The sequence below is a fragment of the Acinonyx jubatus genome, chromosome D1, assembly GCF_027475565.1.
Source record: "Acinonyx jubatus isolate Ajub_Pintada_27869175 chromosome D1, VMU_Ajub_asm_v1.0, whole genome shotgun sequence".
Lineage (NCBI taxonomy): Eukaryota > Metazoa > Chordata > Mammalia > Carnivora > Felidae > Acinonyx > Acinonyx jubatus.
In genome coordinates this window covers 13,532,993-13,547,717 of record NC_069390.1, presented here as the reverse complement: position 1 = coordinate 13,547,717, position 14,725 = coordinate 13,532,993, and the positions used below count along the sequence as shown (strand labels likewise).

The 14,725-nt window shown below is 40.1% G+C and overlaps 1 pseudogene; it reads left to right on the top strand.

The window, feature by feature from the left end:
• Positions 1-10,858: 10,858 nt before the first annotated feature.
• On the top strand, positions 10,859-13,649 carry LOC106986159 (olfactory receptor 5G3-like; annotated as a pseudogene).
• Positions 13,650-14,725: the final 1,076 nt, after the last annotated feature.

Below are 14,725 nucleotides of genomic sequence, written 5' to 3'. Positions count from 1 at the left end.
TGGTTGTGTTGTTCTCTAGAGTGAGAAAAACAGAACGTTAATAATGCATACAATTTTAAATTATTTAAAAGCATAACATTATACACAAGAAGAGAAACTACAGGTCCAGTTTGGGAGCATTGGTATAAAAAGAGACTAAACTAAAAGCTACCAAGCAAATATAGTAAGGTTCTTACTCTTAACAGCAATATGGTTTAAATGTTTTAAAGAAAAAATTAGAACTAAGAATTGGGTCACCATTAGAAAATCTGTAAAATTACTCACCACACTTACATATTAAAAGACAATGCATTATAATTATTTCAAAAGAATTCTTTAAAGAAGCTTATAAAATGTGGCAAGAAAGAAAGAGAAAGAAGAAAGAAAGAAAGAGAAGAAAGAAAGAAAGAAAGAAAGAAAGAAAGAAAGAGGGAGGAAGGAGGAAGGGAGGAGGAAGGATGGAAGGATGGGAGGGAGGAAGTAAGGAGAAAGAAAAGAAGAGAAAGGAAAGGAAAAGAAAGAAAATGAAAGAAAAGGAGAGAAAAGGAGAGGGAAAGGAAAGGAAAGGAAAGGAAAGGAAAGGAAAGGAAAGGAAAGGAAAGGAAAGGAAAAGAAAGGAAAGGAAAAAAAGGAAAGAAAATAAAAGAAAAGAAAAAAAAAAGAAAACAAAGAAAAACTTTCCAAACTGGAAAAAAAAAGAATTACTTGACTTGGTAAAAAGGATCTTCTTCTAGCTTCCAGAGAATATATGTGTGTAAGGTAAGCACTGGGAATATTAATACTATAACCAGAAACTATGTATTTTCACAATGTGTGCTATTTAACAGTATAGTGAAGGGTACATCCAAAATACTAAACTATAAAAAAAGAAAGAAGGTGTAAGAATTCTAGAAAACAGAGATAAGAAAATACTGTCACTATTTGCAAGCAAAATAGTCATCCACATAGAAAGTGTAAAATAGTCAACCAATAAAGATAATTTTTTTAGAAAAAAATGAAAGAATTCAAAGTAGCAGAAGATTGGTGTAAAAAAAGTCAATAATAATTACCTATGAATTATAACGGAAAAACTTATATTCATCAATACAAATTGATAAAATAGCTGTAAATAAGCCTAACAAAAACCATTCAAGATTCATATGAAGAAAAATATAAATTATTTAACTTTACTGTACAAGGAAAGAACTGCCTAGATCAGTCAAAAAAACACATTTATTGTATTTTTATGTGTTTATTAAGATTCATTTCCTCCTGAGACAGTAAAAATTAGCTCTAACAGGGACGGCAAGACTCTGCGTGGCCATTCTTCAGGTTGGAATAGCACACACAGATACATCAATTATGAAGGGAACAAAAAATGATATTTCTCCCACAGATATGCTGCAGCTGGAAAGTGTCCTAACAACATTTGGGTGGGGGGGGGGGGGGGTGGGGAGGTAGTGACAAATACTTTATTGCTCAATGATAAACTTTACTTTCTGAAAAAACAGACTGTCTACAATTTTTGTCTGAAATCACATTAGCAAGACGAAACACCCCACTCTGGTCTGGAATATCTAGGTCAGTCTGACAGAGCAAAGCAGTCCCAGTCCCCCACACGAGTACAAAAGTCCACAAGAGGGATGTCTGGGTACAGCACTCTACACCTAGTTTACCTTTGTAGTTTCCATGGAAACAGGACCCTGTGCTACCTTTGTGGGTCAGATTGTTCTGATGTTGTAATGTTGGCCCCTTTCCACACAGCCTTGCTTTGCTTTGAGCTCATCTCAGTTTTCCTTGATTGAAATTCCACCAAAAACTCCCCACTTCTCAAAATCCTATAATAGCTCTAGTTTTTTTTTGTTTGTGTGTTTAATGAGACATCCATGGTTCTAAGTGTGCATGGTCTCCCTCATTGCAGTGGGTCAAAAGCTGGTTGGATTAGACTACTAACCTGATCCTGGCTGTTTAAGGCTGACGAGGCCAGGACACCTACCAGGTTATTTGGTAAATTTAATGCAGTTCCAACCAATTGGAAAAGTTAAATTAAAATATAATTTTTAATGAAAAAAAATCAGATGTTTAAATTCATGGAAGAGAAAAATGTTCAAAGGAGCAAAGGACATTTCAAAAAAGAAAATCAAAGAAACGGGATGTGCTGTTCCAGATATCAACACATAAATAAAGCCATCATGCTTAACCAGTAAGGTATGATTACTAAAATAGGCAGGAGACAGAAAAACCGTAGGCAGACCAAGACATATATGCCAATTTAGTATGAATAAACATTTTCTTTCAGTCAGGAAAGTAAAGATTAATTACAATATTGGGATGGCCATTTCAAAAAATAGATCGTATTAAAATTCCACCCACATCATTAAACTAAAAAGAAAAATTCTATTATAAACATACAACAGTAAAACCCTAAAGAATAGCATTACGATTTGTTGTATACAGGGATGGACTTCTTAAACAGAACATGAATATCACCTGAAGAAAAGGTTGAAAGCTTTACGGCATAATAATTTTAAGTAAACAAATGCCAACATATACTTTGGGTAAAATTAAGACATACAGATTGGAGAACTACTGAAACATATGTTACAGAAGACTAAAGTCAGATCACACAAAGAGCTACCACAAATTATCCACTAAGATAGCAAGTATTCATTGTAGTCATTGGCAAAAGATACAGAGAGGACACTCCCAGTCCCAATAAATATAAGATGTTTAATATCCCTTTAATATCCCCAATAATCACAGAAACCAAATTGAAACAATAATCATATACTATTTCACCCTTCAAGTTGACAAGATATTGAGAAGTGAGAAAATATACTGAGAAAGCAGGGAGAGAAACTGGTGATCACTGGAGATCACTGGCTGTTGCAGGGGTGGGGCCTCCAGAAGGCAATTTTTTACTATCTCTTGAATTTTTTTTTTTGAAAAGTGATTACCTGATGATTCAGAAATTCCATTACTTTTATCTACCCTGAAGAAACACAGAATGGAAAAACAATGATGTCCACTTTACTGTTGCTTCAAATGATAAAAAAAACGGAATCCACATAAATATTCTCCAAAAAGCATGACAGTAAATAAACTTTAGTATGTCATTCTGGGGAATATTGTACAGACATTTAAAAATAAAATAATAGATTACCAGAGGGGAGGTGGGCATAGAGCCTGCTTGGGATTTTCTCTCTCTCTCTCTCTCTCTCTCTCTCTCTCTCTCTCTTCCTCTGCCCCTCCTTTTCTCAAGGGCATATGCTCTCTCCCTCTCTAAAAAAAAATAAATCAAAATTAAAATTAAACAAATATATAAGGGGTGCCTGGGTGGGTTAGTTGGTGGACGGTCCAACTCTTGATTTTGGCTCAGGTCATGATCTCATGGTTCATGGGATTGAACCCTGCTTTGGGGCTCAGAGTGGACCTTTCTTTGGATTCTCTTTCTTCTTCTCTCTCTGCCTCTCCCCCCTCGAAATAAATAAATAAATAATAATCTAAAGCAACCCCCCCAAAAGTAATCTAAGTAATTCCTTAAAGTATTTCAACATTTAAAAAGAAAAAGAGAGAAGAAAAAAAATAGCTACAATCGATTGGGAGAAAAACAGGCAAGAAATATACAAAGCCTAGGTGGGAGAAAGTGAGTAACAAATACAGGCCATGCATTTGAAGTTCGAGATTTCTGAAATTCTGAGAAGCGGACAGAACTCTAGCCCCAACCTCACCCTTTATAAATAAGAAAACTGAGGCTCCAAGATGTCTGACCCAGGACCACAAAGATGGTGGCAAAGATACAATCAATTTCCACCCTGCGGTTCTAAATCCGTGATTGGCTGCATGGGACGACACCTTTAAGGTGACAATGGAGAGGGGACAAGGGACAAGCATTTTCAGAGTATGCAAGACTTATCAGATTCGGCCCCAGGTGCTCTGCAAATGACAGCCAATTTGACTTCCACCCAAGCTTGGGTAAGAAACATTTTGCTATCTCCATTTTAAAGAGCAAACAATCAGGGGCGCCTGGGTGGCTCAGTTGCTCATTCAGTTAGGCAGTTAGGCATCCAACTCTAGCTCAGGTTATGATCTCACAGTTCGTGAGTTCAAGCCCCTCCTCAGGCTCTGTGCTGACAGCTCAGAGCCTGAAGCCTGCTTGGAATTCCCTCCCTTCCTCAAACTCTGTGTCTCTCCCTCTCAAAAATAAATGAAAATTAAAAAAAAAATGTAAAGAGCAAACAATCAAGGCTGCCAAATGTAGAAGGTGATACCTGAAGGGCAGGACCTGGTATCTCCAAAGAGTTATCTGCGATTAAGACACTGCCCTATCTGAATACAGGGTATCCACCCTTTCAAAGATGTCACTCCTCCAAGAGGGAAACTCGGATGTCTCAAAGTCTCAACCCAGTCCTACATGTTGTTTGAGGGCTGCAGAATCAGACAAAACGCGTATGCAAATTTATCAGTGAAAGAGCTGTTGATTACAAGGAGAGTAAGGAGGTCCCAGGAAATCCTGTAAAGAGTCCAGGTTTGCTCAGGTACAAGCGCTCTCAAACATCTGCACCTGTGCTCCCATTTGTACCCCCTGCTTGGAGCGTGATGCTTATAACGCACGGCAGCATGCCATACAGATGGCACCACCCCTAGAGAGGGTGGCCCTGCCTCTCTCTCCCTGTTCTGGGCAGCCAGTGAATCTGAAGAGGGATTTCACCTGACTATAATCTCTTCGTGCATCTTAGCAAATTTCACATTATTGCATGTTAGGTTTGCTGCAACATTCTAACCAATTATGGTCTGAAAGTGGGTATTTTTCTATGTACCGAAGAAACACATCTTAGATGTCAGTCCTTTTTGTTTTCCCATCAATCTTTTTATTTTGAGCTTCTTGAAGAGTAAACGGAGGGACAGAGATGGGTTTTTAAGAATGCTTTAAACTTACATTCCAAGGAGCTCCTTTCTTCTTCCGAGAATTGAAATTAAAACGGAGCATAAATTGTACTCTTTTTCAGCCTGTTTTCCTTCTTCCCACCTTCATCTGCGCCTCCACACAGAGAAGAGGGCAGACTTTCTTGGAATCACTTGACTTTATTCCTAAGTTTCCTTCCCAAGGAACTGGTAAGATTCCACTCCAAAGCACATTGTCTTTTCACTTGGTTGGAAGTTTCCAGAATTAGTTACCTCATTTTGTTGTTGTTGTTGTTCTGAAAAAACTTATGTCCCAATACATACCATACCTTGGGAATTTTGTTAAGAGGGAATTAAATTAAAATGTTATTACTATCCTTAAACTCTAAAAAATCCACTGGGATCCACTTATTTGCTCTCTGTGCTTGACTTGAGTCAAGTCTTAATTTCTTACCTCCTTCTTCAACAACAACAACAACAACAAACATTTAATGAGTAAACTTCAGTACGGTGTTGTAACAACTGCTGAGTTTTCCCCCATAAGAAGCACCACGGAATTTCTGCAACTGTTCAGCTAGAGATTTTTACCATTGAAGATCAGCCCCCAGGATAGCTTACTTGGCATTGTGATATTCCATCTTCCTTTCCTGATACTCATAGGGAACTCACTGAGAATCATAATGTGTGAAGTATCTCCACCATATTCAATGAGAAATTGAGAGAGATTTCACCGAAAAATACAAGCCTGATACTACATTTTTTCAACTTATATTGATGAATAACACACAGAAAAGTGCAAAAACCGTACACGTACTGCTCACTGAATTATTGCAATGTGAGCCCAGGCATGCAAGCCTCCACCCAAGTCAGGAAATAGAACCTCTCCATCCATTTTATATTTGTGAAATTCATCTTTTATTGAATACATCTCTAGTTCATGTATTTATGGATGCCAGTATTCCATTCTGTTAGTATTCCACAAATGATTTATCAATTGCTTTGTTGTTGGACATTTGAATTTTTCCCAGTTTTTCGCTTTGTGATTTTTTTTTTTCTCCAATGGGCATCCAACGAATGCCATGTGTTTTGGTGTTCATGAGCATGCATTTCTCTTGGGGACATACCTGGGAGGGAAATTTCTTTGTTATTGGGTGCATATATATTCCTGAGGACCGATAATCGAAGAAGTCTTCCAAAACCCACTGCTTACACTTCCATTAGCAGTGTATGAAAGTCGCTATTAGCCATTTTATAATGGTGTGTGTATAATGGTATCTCATCGTGCCTTGAGCTGCCATTTCTAGAGAGATGGAACAATTCTGCAAGCTTTACAAGCCATTTTCATAACCACTTTTTTGAATTGGCTTTTGAAATGTCTTGCCTGCATTTCATCACTGGATTGTCTTTCTTTAAAAGTTAACAATAGTTACTGGGTGGCTCAGTCGGTTAAGCATCCAACTTCAGCTCAGGTCACGATCTCACAGTTCATGAGTCTGAGCCCCGCGTGGGGCTCTGTGCTGACAGCTCAGAGCCTGGAGCCTGCTTCGGATCCTGTGGCTCCCTCTCTGCCCCTCCCCTGCTCATGCTCTCTCTCTCTCTCTCTTTCTCCCTTTCTCTCTCTGCCCCTCCCTCACTTGCTCTCTCTCTCTCTCTCTCTCTCTCTCTCTCTCTCTCAAAATAAATAAAGGTGAAAATAAATAAAGAGGGGCGCCTGGGTGGTTCAGTCGGTTAAGCATCCGACTTCAGCTCAGGTCATGATCTCATGGTCTGTGGGTTCGAGCCCCGCTTCGGGCTCTGTGCTGACAGCTCGGAGCCTGGAGCCTGCTTCGGATTCTGTGTCTCCCTCTCTCTCTGCCCCTCCCCTCCTCATGCTCTGTCTCTATCTCTCAAAATTAAATAAACTTAAAAAAAAGTTATATAGTTATTCATGTTCTTCAGATATGTCACCTATATGCCTTATAAATAACAATTTCCCTTGCTGTGGCTTCCAGGTTTATGCTCTTAAGAGTAAAACCTAAGTCTTCATTTTAATATAGTTCAGGGAATCAATATTTTTCTTCATGTTTAACATTTTTGGAGCATATTTTTTTTAATTTTCTACTATACATCATGAAGATATTCTCCAATATCTTCTAGATCCCCTAATTCTTTGCCTTTCACATTTCAATCTCCAAATAATCTGTAATTAATCTTAATGTGTGTTGTGAGAGGGGGATAAAATTCCACTTTTCTTCCCATTTGGACATCCAATGGATTAAACGCCATTTTTTCTCAATCTTTTCTTTCCCCAATACTTTACTGTGTCCCCCTTGTCATAAATGAAGCATCCATATATTGGGTCTGTATATTCTTTAACAATAAAGGTATTAGCATGCATTCATTAATATACTTGGACACTCCACTCTGTTCCACTGGGCCATTAGTCTATTCTTGATCCTGCCTTAATTACTACAGTTTTGTTAAGTAGAGGGAGACCTTCTACCTGGCTTGTTTTTTTTCAATTTTTTTTTAACGTTTATTTATTTTTGAGACAGAGAGAGAGCATGAAAGGGGGAAGGGCAGAGAGAGAAGAAGACACAGAATCAGAAGCAGGCTTCAGTCTCTGAGCCATCAGCCCAGAGCCCGACACGGGGCTTGAACTCACGGACCGCGAGATCGTGACCTGAGTTGAAGTCAGATGCTTAACCGACTGAGCCACCCAGGCGCCCATGGCTTGTTTTTTTTCAAGATTAAATGAGATATTCTGGGCCCTTTGCATTTCCATATAAACTTCAGAGTCACAGCGATATCTCAGCATGATTTAAGTCTGGATTCACTTTAACATAGCTTCTTCAGTGTTGCAGGACCTACACTGACAGCTTCCTTTCTCATTATAGGAGCATTATAAGATTCAAACAGACTCACTGATTTACGGTTCCCACACAGACCCACAGGCACCCACTTCGTTACAACCCTCCTGACTTTCCCTTCTCACATACTGAAATACTGGAAGTCGAAATCCCATCTGTTCTGCAAGGTATTGCTTAATTATAACCTCATCCAGGAAGCCTTCCTTGATCCGTTTCAGACAAAAATAATCACTCTTTTTGAATGTTAACAGTATCTTTTGCCTCTCTTCTGTCACTTAGTGTCATATGTAAGAGATGAATCACTGGGTTCTACTCCTGAAGCCAAGACAAAACTGTATGCTATCTAACTTGAGTTTAAAGAAGAAAGAAAGAAGGAAAGAAAGAAAGAAAGAAAGGCCACCAAATATCGTTCTTTGTTTATGCATGATTCTCTTCACTAATAAACACTCTAATGGGTCAAGGGTCATATCTTAATGGCTTGAACTGACATCATCAAAAGTCCTACTAAGCATATACCTCTATTTTCTGAGTTGTTGAGAAAATGAGGATGCTTTTTCCACTGGAAGAACCTTGTAGTCAAGCTAATTTACTCAAAGAGTAATTTGAAATACTGATTTCAAAATGAAAACACACTAAAATTAATGCCAAGTGTTCCTTGGAATCAATGCAAACACTGTTTTCCCGAAGTGCACTGCATGGAAAAGCACAAGCGATTGCCTTTGGCAGTTTTAGATCAAATTATTTTTAGTTATATCATTTTACAGAACTTACCAGGATTGTCATCTTAAATAATAACTATCTACATCATGCTGTTGTTATTTTTGTCTGGAATAAGCAAACGTGAACCCAGAGAAATACTGAGGGGGATAAAGAATGGTAAGCCTTGTACCAATAATGACCTTCCCCTGACTGTGTGACAAGACTGGAGCTTGGGGGACTCAGAATGTGGTACAGCAGTACCTGCATCATTTAGAAGATGCCTTGATCTGAAGCATGTGGTTCAGGCTCCCTGAAGCCTCCAATTCTCCAGCTATAAAATGAATCAAGTAACTCATACCACAAATGGAAACTGTATTCAATGAAATATTTGCAAAACACATAGCATAGATCCTCAGCAAATGTATAAAATAGTCTTATTATTAAAGAATATTCTGTACTAATGTGTGCTTTCAAATTATATTAGCATAAAAACAAAAAAAAATACAACGGAGGGCCCAGGGGAAAAAATACACACACACACACACACACACACACACACACACACACCACAAATCAACAAGGACAAGCTTCAATGTCAATTCTTCCCCTTGCAGAATACCGTTCTTCAGGATAGGCTTTTATTGTGAGAATATCATTGTTGGTGGCAGAATTTCCAAAATGATCCTCTAAAGATCCATAATCTTTGCCCTGATCCCTGGAGTCTCTGCATGTGATGAAATATCACTCATATGATTATGTTACACTATGAGACACAGTTAGCCTTCAAAGAGACATGACCCTAGATGAGCTGGTGGGTCCCAAGCTTTCTCCAGCTGAGAGCAGAAGAGTCAGGCTGGAAATGTGGGAAGGGCTAGATGAGTCACTGCTGGTCTGAAGCTGGAGGGACCACAAAAGGAAGGCAGGCAGTCCTAAGGAGCTGAGAGGCTCCTGGCCGACAGCCCCTGGGGAAATAGGCACCACAGTCCTACAACCACAAGGACTGAATTTTCTCAAACACATCAGTGATCTTGGAAACAAGTCCTCCCCACAACCTCCAGAAAGGAGCCAGGCCCTGCCAACATGTCGATTTCAGCTTTGTGAGACCCTGATCAGAGAATCAGACCACGATGGACCCGGAAACGAGGCCCAGGGAAAATGAGAGGTGGTACATTTGTGTGGTTAGGACTTACCAGCTTTGTGGCCATTTGTTATGCAGCAGTAGACACTGACTACCAGAGCATGTTCATCTTTAAAATAATGGAAACAGCTGTATTTTACTTGAGTGCATATCTATAATAACAGAGACATCAGAGGTGACAATTCTGGAAAGCACATAATATGCTTCCTCCTACACTGTGGAAGTTCAATCAATGATATTTGTTATCATTGATTTGTTATCAGGACTATTCCACAAGTGGAATTATGCTGGTTCTCAAAACAGAATCATTTAAGCATGACTGAGTGCCTCAACTAGTATTTAAATAGAAATAAAACACCAACTTAATCTATTCCCCTTCTCCTGAGGTATGCTAAATCACTCATGCTAAGCTTAGATTTGATTGAAGAAATTATTACAGAAAAGAATAATAACTATTGAATACTTTGTTGTCGAAGAAAAATTAAATAATATATCAGAGTTTCAGCCGCAAGCAAGAGACTTAGGAAATTCACCAGAAGTATGTCAGGTAGATCCAAACATCACCTGGACAAAAACCTGGACAGCTCTGGGTGTCCTGGTAGCAGAGACCGTAGGTCTACTCAGGGGACCATGGTTGACATGAATGTCCTCCAGCCGTTTATCTGGCATTGTGTCATTCTCCTTACAACTCAATATCCAAGAGAAATAGTTTAAGTTAAGGTTGTACACCTAAAACTTGCTGTGGGAAGTCAGTTATAATGCTTCCAAGACTTCTATCTGTAGTTGAGATATTATACCTCTAAAATGATTTCAGGTACTACTGTAAATATAAATAGAATAAGTTCTTATTCTTATTCTTATTACTATTGCATGCATGCTCCATGTAAAGTCATACATTTATTTATGTGCATGTGTGTGTTATTCAATTCTGATGCATTTTGTCATTTGCATATAAGCCATAATCCATGGAAAGAAACACAACCAGAGTTGATCGCTGAACCTATGTCTGTCAACATATAATATTCACTGAATAAAAGAATATAGTATTGACCATATATTTGTCATTCGATCAACAACCATACACTGAGCACCTACTATGTGCCAGGCTGGGGTGTCAGGCATAAAGTGATGGCCATGAGCATCCTTCTCTCATGAATATCATCATCTACAGGGAGAGACACACAATAAGCAAACAAGTAGGTAAATGATATTCTGGTGTTTTTAAGTACCTTGAAAAATAATAATGCAGAAAAGGTAAGCGGTTGAGATATGGGAGGAGCAGAGAATTATTTTAGGTAAAGAGGTCCCGATGGCCTGTTTGATAATACGACATTGGAGCAGAGACTCAAAGGAGCTAAAGACTGGCCTGCAACACTGCCCTAGGAGGAGGAAACGGAAAATGGAACAGCCACATAAGACCCCAAGAATGACTGAAGAAGTTCCACGGAGGAAGTTTCTGGATGGTGCACACACCACTGAAGGGGACTGTGGCCTGAGCAGTGTGCTCTCCCCTCCCCCCCAAAAAAGCAATCAGATTGTACTACCATGAGGTACCATGACAATCTGCTCAGATTTTTGTATGGCCCTGTTTTCATGGCACAGGAAGGTCTGGGGTGACTAGGAAATAGACCATCATCAATCCAGCATAAAGTGCCCGGAAGATCTTACAAATCTATGCAGCAAAGAGTCCTCTGGTGAAAGATACCTATTTTAATCTATTCTCCAAAGTGATCACTTTTGTCAGCACTCAAAGCCTATAATAAAGCACTTTTCCCAAGGCGCCTGCGTGGCTCAGTCGGTTAAGCATCTGACTCTTGATTTCCACTCAGATCATGACCTCAGCATTTCTGAGACTGAGCCCTGCGATGGTCTCCACAGTGACAGCAGGGAGTCTGCTTGGGATTCTCTCTCTCCCTCTCTCTCTGTGCCGCCCCTGCTCGCACTCAAACACTGTCTATCTCTCAAAATAAACTTTAAAAAATAAATAAAAAGATCACTTCTCCCCGAAAAAGCATTACATTCCCAAATCCTACATCATATAAAGGAATGAGAAAGGTATCCTGAGGGTCAGGATCAATGAGCTTGCAAACTCTCCTTGTGTGCTAGAATACCCAGAAGCCTCTGTTACTACTGTGTGGGGCCCTTTCTCCTTTTATGATCCAAAGGTGACCTCTAGACTGCATGGAAAGCCGTGTATAAAAACAAATTTTTTCATCTTTCCCAACCTCTATCCTATTTAAAGAGGCTTTCTTTTACTACCCTTGCTAAAATATGCTCCTTTACACCCTTATGGAAACGTTTTTATTTATTTTTGTTTTTAATTTTTTTAAACATTTATTTATTTTTGAGAGACAGAGCGAGACAGAGCATGAGTGGGGGAGGGGCAGAGAGAGGTGGGTACACAGAATCCAAAGCAGGTTCCAGGCTCTGAGCTGTCATCACAGAGCCCAATGTGGGGCTCGAACCCACGAACCGCGAGATCATAACCTGAGCCGAAGTCGGACGCTCAACCGACTGAGCCACCCAGGCGCCCAGGAAATGTTTTTTAATCTTTTTGCTTTTCTTTACACTATACTAGCCTGTAATCTCCAGGTGGACTTTGCCTCTCTCAACGTGAATAGTACCCAGTAAAATGCAGGTGCATAAGAGACATATGTAAAAAATTGCTTAATTATTGACTGTAGTGTTCTTTGACTCCCATTTCCTCTTTATTAAATAGCATTTTGACCACGTCATTACCCAACACAGACACAAAACTGGGCTAAAGCATAGTGAAAAGCAAGCAAGACAAGCCAAAATATTTTAGGGCCTTAGAAATGACTGACATCTTTCAAAGTCAGGGGACTAAAATAAATGCATTTCAAAGAAACCCTTCAAAGAAAGACAGAGTGTGGCTCTCAGTGAGTCTCAGAATTGCACCAAAACATGGTTTATCCCGTCATTTCTTAGATTTGTTGCTACAGTTCAGAAAATGAAACACAGAAGTATAGTCGAAAGAATATTGTACCCGAAGAAAATAAAAGTGTGACCCAAGTTACGAGCTCATGGACACTGATGCCTCATGTGTGCCAGGCTGAACAACCATACGAATAGAATTCACACCCTGCCTAGGACACAAAAACCAATAAATCACAATAGCATAACTGATGCTCTTTAATAAAGAATTGCAATGCATTCTGCATTTCACACGCGCAATCATAGAATTACAGTGACAAAATCTCAGTAAGCTACTATATGAGCAGAGAGGATCGTGGATGTGAAAGGCCTTTGTAAATCATCCAATCCAAATACGAAGGTAATATTAAAGAGTGCTACGGCTACATACTTCCTGAATAATTCACTTTTTTATCATTTTGTTGGTATACAACTAACATATCACATTGTATGTCCAAGGCATACAACATAATTTTATGAATATATATATATATATTTTTTTTTTTTTCTTGTGAAGAGGCTGAATTTCTTCTATTGGGTCTCACAAACCCTCTTCATCAGCCGATTTGTCTTCTTTGTCATGCTTCTGCCTATTTCATCACACTGAGGGGTAACTTTGGGATACTCACTCTCATACTCATTGATCCTAGACTATACCCCTATGTACTTTCTTCTCAGCTGCTTGTCCTTTGTGGATATTTGTTCCTCTTCCCCCATTGCCCCCAAGATGCTCTGTGATACCTTCGCAGAGAAAAAAAGGCGTCTTTTTCACAGCTTCTGCTGCACAGCTGTGGCTCTTTGGTCTTTTTGTAGTAGCTGAATGTTTCCTCCTGGCTCCCATGGCATATGACCGGTATTTGGCCATTGGTAAGCCCGTGTTGTAGGCACTCATTATGTCCCAACAGGTCTGTGTGCCGCTGGTTATAGGGCCTTATGTCATGGCTCTTCTAAGCAGCATGACCCATATGACATTGACTTTTTGCTTGCCCTTCTGTGGCCCAAATATCATCAATCATTTCCTCTGTGATATTCCCCCTCGGCTTTCTCTTGCATGCGCAGACACCTTCTTAATACAGTTTATGTTTTTCTTTGTGGGTGGCTCTGTAGGAATCCTCAGTGGCCTGACTATGATGGTCTCCTATGTAGTACCATCGCCTGAACTATAAGATAGTCTTGGAACTGGGCTCCTGCTCTGTTTCTTCCTGCCCGTCCCCATCTCTGCCATCCATCATCACCCTCACTTTTCAAACACCGTCACCAGTGTGGCCTTAATGCATATCTCTAAGCAGGTCACTTTTCTGCTTAAAAGTGTATCTCCCCATCCACTCAAGGCCTCAGGAGAAAGCCATGGCTCTAGTCTGCCTTCCAAATCTTTCCTGATTCAGTTCCAACCTACTCTTGCAGGGTCTTCCATCAACCTCCCCTAACACACACTAAACCCTAATAGCGCCTGTTTGCTCAACCTTCCTTGGGCGTGGTTCACTTCTAGAAAAACTCAAGTTTAAGTTCCCTCCCTCTGCTGCAGTCTATCCACACTCCAGTCTGCTTGTTCAAGTTCATCCATGCTTACAATTTGAACTCAGAACTTGTTACTCTGTAGGACCTCCCCACATGTCCGTGCCCTGTGGCCCTGGTAGGTCCTATCCCTCTTTCCCCCAGGCTTTCCTGTTATCTTTTCCAAAAAGCACCTGCAGTTCTCTTAATTCTAATGTATCCATTCTTCTCCCCAGTAGGCTTGTGAATTCCTGGAAGATGGGAACGCTGTCTTGCTCATGCTTATATTGTTGCCTGGATGTAAATAGTTAAAGAAGCCTGCTAGGTCTCTCAAATGCACCATAGCTAAAGTAGGACCCCCGATTCCATCCCTCCACCCCACCTCTCTGTCATTACCCTGAGTGGTTCTGTTATTCCCGTCTTCCTCTTCTTGGTAGACAACACTGCCATCCACCCAGTTGTTCAAGCTCCAAACTTGAGTCTCATCCTTGATTCCTCTCCCTCCCTTCCCCCATCCTAATCCAGCCCATCACCAAATGAGCTCTACCTCCAAATCCATTCAAATTTGTCCACTTCCCTTCACCAACCCTGCCCTCCTCTTTCCTGGACTGCTACAATGAGTCCCGAATGATCTCCTTGCATCTGTTCTTGCTTCCCTGCCCTCTGTTCTCCTCTCTGAGACGACAGACAATGTTATTTAAAAATGTGCATCATGGGGTGCCTGGGTGGGTCAGTCAGGTAAGCGCCA